Raw genomic sequence first — 6,015 nt, forward strand, 5'->3', positions numbered from 1 at the left:
TACTACGAGTGTCTGAGAAATCACCTTTCATGACAGAAGAGGATTTTCTTTCCTTTCTGTATGTGTACATGCTTGTGTGTATGTGCATGCTTTGTGTAGAGACCAGAGGTTTCTTCACCAACCAGTGATCTATCTATCTATCTATCTATCTATCTATCTATCTATCTATCTATCTATTATCTATCTATCATATAGCTATCTATTATCTATCTATCTATCTATCTATCTATCTATCTATTATCTATCTATCATCTATCTATCTATCTATCTATCTATCTATCTATCTATCATCTATCAATTATCCATCTATCTATCTATCATCTATCTATCTATCTATCTATCATCTATCTCTTATCTATCTATCATCTATCTATCTATCATCTATCTATCTATCTATCTATCTATCTATCTATCTATCTATCATCTATCTATCTATCTATCTATCTCTCATCTATCTATCTATCTATCTATCTATCTATCTATCTATCTATCTATCTATCATCTATCAATTATCTATCATCTATCTATCTATCTATCTCTCATCTATCTATCTATCTATCTATCTATCTATCTATCTATCTATCATCTATCTATCTATCTATGTGTGGTGTGTGCTTGTATTCACACTTACATGTGGTACACACATGTGCATTTGTGTGTGCACGTGATAGAGGTAAACACTAGATGTCTTCTTTAATCATTCTGAACCTTTTGGAAAAAAGTTTCCTACTGAGCCTGGAGCTCACCAGTGCAGCTACAATGACTGGCTATCGAGTCGCCTGGGTCCTCTCTCTCTGCCTGTCTGTGCAGTGCTGGGATTATAGACATGTATCACTGTGTTCAACTTTTCATATGGTTTCTGGAGATCTACACTTAGGTCCTCATGCTGCAAGCCAAACACTTTTTTTCCTGGGTCATCTCCAGGATCTTGAATATGGAAAATCTTTGCTCTTTCCATTTCTTGCTCTGTCTGTCTGTCTACCTGTCTGTCTGTCTGTCTGACTCTCTCTCCCCAGATTGTTCTTAGCTGGAATCTTTGAAGTAAGCCAGACTGCTAAGATGGAAGAGTAGGAGAGGGTAAAAATTAGTTTTTCTGATTTCATTGTTGACTATATGAACTGTCTGGTACCTGCTTATCTCTGCACGTTAGGTTAAAGAAACAGTAAGTATACTTACGTTAAGACTACTGTTCATCAAGTCTCACACATTTTGCTTATACTACAATGTACTTCCACACCAAACCTCCAAAATCGCTAGCCAAAAAACTCCTACTGTAAGGGCCAGATGGCAAGTATTTTAGGCTTTGTAGGTCATATCCTTTGAGCTGTAGCTACTCAACACTGCCACTGAGGCTCAGGAGCAGCCACCAACAACACATAAACAATTGAATGTAATGGTTTTTCAATAAAATATTATTTATGTAAGGGAGAAGGGAACAGATTTTATCTCTGGGATGTGTGATGAAACCTGGCTTATATCATCAGTAAAAAGTGATAGGACCCCAGAAACTGGCCTATGCCTGTAATTCTAGCACTTAAGAGGTGGAGGCAGGATGATGAAGTCCATCTTTGGCTATGTAGTGACTTTGAGGCTATCTTGGGCTACTTGAGACCCTGTCTCAAGAAAGTAAAGAAACAAAAATAAGAAGTTTCAAGGTATCAGCTTTTGTAGGACTAGCTATCACGCTGCCATCCATGGGCATGGCATCAGGTCTTTTCTGTGGAGCAGTGCAGGAAATGGTTGCAGAACTGGGAGCTGAGAGTGTGAAGGCAAATACAAGTATGTCGTCTGGACTCACAGTAGGAGGGAAGAACCCAAGTTAGGGTTTACACTAAGGTTTAAGATGATCATTAAAAAAATAAAAAGAAAAAAATAAAAGAAAAGAAGTTCATCTTTATAATAACAGTGGAGACCTGTGACCTTAACAAACACAGGAATGGACACAGCCACATGCCCAAAACATCCAGCACATGCCCTGTTATTGATGGGCATATGATTCACAATTTATGACTTGTAATTTTCAGTGTTTAAACTAGAAGTGTGGAGTTCCTGCGAGTTTCTTCCTGCTCTCTGCATCTGGCCTCTGGCCTCTAGCCACTTCCCTTGTGTCATGGCCCCGAAATGGCAATCTGCGCTTCTGCCTCAGTCCAAGAAACCCAAATCAGCTCCATCCCCGAAACTGGAGGACAAGTCTGCCTCTCCCGGCCTGTCGAAGGGAGAAAAAGAACAGCAAGAAGCAATTGAACACATTGACGAAGTACAAAATGAAATAGACAGACTTAATGAACAAGCAAGTGAGGAAATACTAAAAGAAAGAACAAAAATATAACAAACTCCGCCAACCGTTTTTTCAGAAGAGGTCAGAATTGATTGCTAAAATCCCAAATTTTTGGGTAACCACATTTGTCAACCATCCACAAGTGTCTGCACTGCTTGGGGAGGAAGACGAAGAGGCTCTGCATTATTTAACCAGAGTTGAAGTAACAGAATTTGAAGACATTAAATCAGGTTACAGAATAGATTTTTATTTTGATGAAAATCCCTACTTCGAAAATAAAGTTCTCTCCAAAGAATTTCATCTGAATGAGAGTGGTGACCCATCCTCACAGTCCACTGAAATCAAATGGAAATCTGGAAAGGATTTGACAAAACGCTCAAGTCAAACACAGAATAAGGCCAGCAGGAAGAGACAACACGAAGAGCCAGAGAGCTTCTTTACCTGGTTTACTGACCACTCTGATGCAGGTGCAGATGAGTTAGGAGAAGTCATCAAAGATGACATTTGGCCAAACCCCTTGCAGTACTATTTGGTTCCTGATATGGACGATGAAGAGGGAGAGGCAGAAGATGATGACGATGATGATGAAGAAGAAGAAGGCTTGGAAGATATTGATGAAGAAGGAGATGAAGGTGAAGAAGATGAAGATAAAGATGATGATGAAGGGGAAGAAGGAGAGGAGAATGAAGGCGAGGATGACTTGCACAGAAGACTGATGAATTTCTACTCTCTTTTTTATTTTCTTTTTATTTTTTAAATTTCTCCAGTCCCTGGGAGCAAGTTGCAAGTCATTTCCCTCCCGTCCCCAAATCCCTCTTGTGCTCAGTCGCCCTGTTTCTGAGGTCTCGCTTCTCAATACCATGGTTCTCAACTTATTTTTGGGGAAATGTCTTGAGCAAAATACAATGGGAAAAGAAAGAATCTCCACTACTGTGTTCTACATTCATTTTTATCTTTTCTTGTCTTGAACTGTGGATTCAATACCACCACCACGTGCTCTGTGGGAAAAAAGAAAAGCCCTCCATCCCCTTTGGCTTTGCTGGAGGCTGGAGGGTGCTAGGCCCCTGTGTAGTAGTGCATAGAATTCTAGCTTTTTTCCTTTCTCTGTATATTGGGCTCAGAGATTACACTGTGTCTATGTGAATACAGACAGTTAGCATTTACAAAAAAAAAGTAAAGTAGAAGTGTGTGTGTGTGTGTGTGTGTGTGTGTGTGTGTGTGAGAGAGAGAGAGAGAGAGAGAAATAGGTAAGGCTGGATGCCTACGTTCTTTGTCAAGTGTTCTCAGTAAAGGTTTAACTATATACACAGCTTTGCCAGGTGGGTATAAGAATTGAAACATATTCTATTAGCTTTGTTGCTTGTTTTAATAATTAGCTCACTTCTTTAATGTAGTCCGAGTGAGTCTGATCCTTTCTTCTTGCCAACGATTATTCAAACCAACTGAAATTCTTGATCTAGAGTTCCGTCCTTTTCCTTCAGATAGAGGTTGTCTTTAGCTAGTAAGACTTGTGTGACATTATCATTTTAAATGGCTGTGCCATTAATCTTAGATTTTATTATTTCTCATTAACAGAGAACATATAAAACGTCAAAGGATGGTTCAAGGTCAATAATTAAAATGTTCCAATGGTGTACACAATGAACATAATGCAGAGAGAGAGTGTGTGAGAGAGGGAGGGGCAGTTACACGTAGATAGAGTCCACCAGAGTCAGCCTGAAAACATTGGTGACAATGATTTCTGTTTCTTTCTCCCCCGTCCTCTTAGGCACGTGGCAGTCATGCTACTTCCCCCTAGTTTTTTTGCCGACCACCAATCCTATTTAAGTTGTCAGTATGAAAATTCATTTGTCTTCATCCTACCTTATCTTATTCCAAGGCTGAGATTTACTATCTCAGTTTCCTGCTCCTTCCGCCACACTTGCTGCATGCTGCCATGCTTCCAACCCATAATGAACTCCCAACTCCCTGGAATCATAAGCCAAATAAACTCCTTCCATAAGTTGCTATAGTCATGGTATTTTATCACATGAAAGAAGTAATTAATAGGACAGGGTCATGAAATCTTTCATTATTGTGACTGGACCTATGTGGTCTTTTATGACTTTTATACTATTTAAAACTTGGGTGCTCCAAGTTCAGGACATAAACATTTATAATATCATGTCCTCTTTAGAAGTTGTTTCTCTTGTTAATATGCAATCATTCTGTTTAATCTTTTCTGACTAATTTAGTCTTAAAGTCTAGTTTACTAAAGATGAGCATTACTGTGCATCCATGTTCTCAGCTTAGTGGTTTGATTTTTCAACCTTTGACCCTCAGCTTGTGGATGTCTTAGCTTCTTGGAGACAGCAGATAGTTCGAGGGCATTTTTAATTCAGTTTACTAGTCAGAGCCTCTTAAATGGGTAATTAAGGCTGTTTGTGTTCTAGTTTATAATTAAGAAATGTTTACTATTGTTTATGAATCTGCTGTTGGTTCTTGTTGGTTGGATAACTGGCACCCCTACCCCTTTCTGGTCTTGTTGGATGCTTGGTAGCTTGCTCCTTGAGACACAATCAATTCTTTCTTAGTTCTCCTGTGTTCATCTATTGCTTTCTTCACCTGTATCTCTTCCTCTATTCTCACATGCAACCCCTTTTTGTATTTCTAAAAGAGCTTGCTAACGTTGTCCTAGATGCTACAAATTGCTTGACTTGTGGTTTTCTTTAAATACTTTTATTTCTTCTTTGATTTTCATAGATGATTTTGCTGGGTATAACAATCTAGAATAACAATTATTTACTTTCAAGGAACGAAAGAAATCATCCCATGTTTTCTTGGCTGTTTCTGTTGTTTATTACAGATCTGATCTTATTCTGACATTTCTGCTTTGCGTGTTAACTGGTGTTTTCCCCTTACAGACTTTAGTCGTTTTTCTTTTCTTTGTTTTTTTGGACATCCTGACTGTGGTATACTGTGAGGTGGTTCTTCTCCGATCATGTCTATTTGGGGTTGTAAAGCGTTCCTGTGTGTGGATGTCTATTTCTTTCTCTAGGTTTTGTAAGTTCTCAGCTATAATTTCATTCACAGATTTTACATAACTTCCTTCTGTCCCATGAATTTTTAGGTTGGTTTCTTAATGTGTGCATACTCTAGACTTCTTAAAGTTTTTGTCATTTCATTATTTTTTCTTTAAATATGCGTGAATGTCTTACTGCCCTGCCCTTCTCCTCCATCTGTGAGATTCGTTCCCTTTCTGGGCCTTGCCTGCTCATGAGGCTCTGCTTGACGGATACATTCATTCATTTCTAAAATTTCTGTTTGCATCTTTTTCAGTGATTATATTTTCTTTATGTATTTTTATTCCATATTTCTTTCTTCAAGTTACTGTTTCTCTCATGTACTTCAGTAACTTCAGGGTCTATACACTTAAATTCATTTCGTAAGTTTATTTTCTTTATCTTTAATTATAGTTTCTGTTTTTTCCAGTCTTCTTTTTGATCATTGAGCATTTATATTTTTTAAAAATTATATTTAATTTATTGATTGTGTGTATGTGTGTGTCATGCACACACTTGCCACAGCGAGCAGTCAGAGAACAACTTGCAGGAACTAGTTACCACTTTCCACCTCCTGGTGCTGTGGGATAAAGCTTAGGTTATCAGGCTTGGTAGCAAGTGCCTTTGCTTGCTTAGCCGTCTTGCTGGTCCTGGTCTTTGAATCTTTAAAAAAAATAGAACTTTGAAATCTTTTTC

The 6,015-nt window shown here is 38.3% G+C and overlaps 1 pseudogene; it reads left to right on the forward strand.

Annotated features, from left to right (window-relative positions):
* The first annotated feature begins 2,110 nt into the window (after nucleotides 1-2,110).
* LOC121453573 lies at nucleotides 2,111-5,188 on the forward strand (annotated as a pseudogene).
* The last annotated feature ends 827 nt before the right edge of the window (nucleotides 5,189-6,015 follow it).

This window comes from Microtus oregoni, unplaced genomic scaffold (genome assembly GCF_018167655.1).
Source record: "Microtus oregoni isolate MIOR12 unplaced genomic scaffold, Mior012 000011F_ref0000422, whole genome shotgun sequence".
NCBI classification, from domain to species: domain Eukaryota; kingdom Metazoa; phylum Chordata; class Mammalia; order Rodentia; family Cricetidae; genus Microtus; species Microtus oregoni.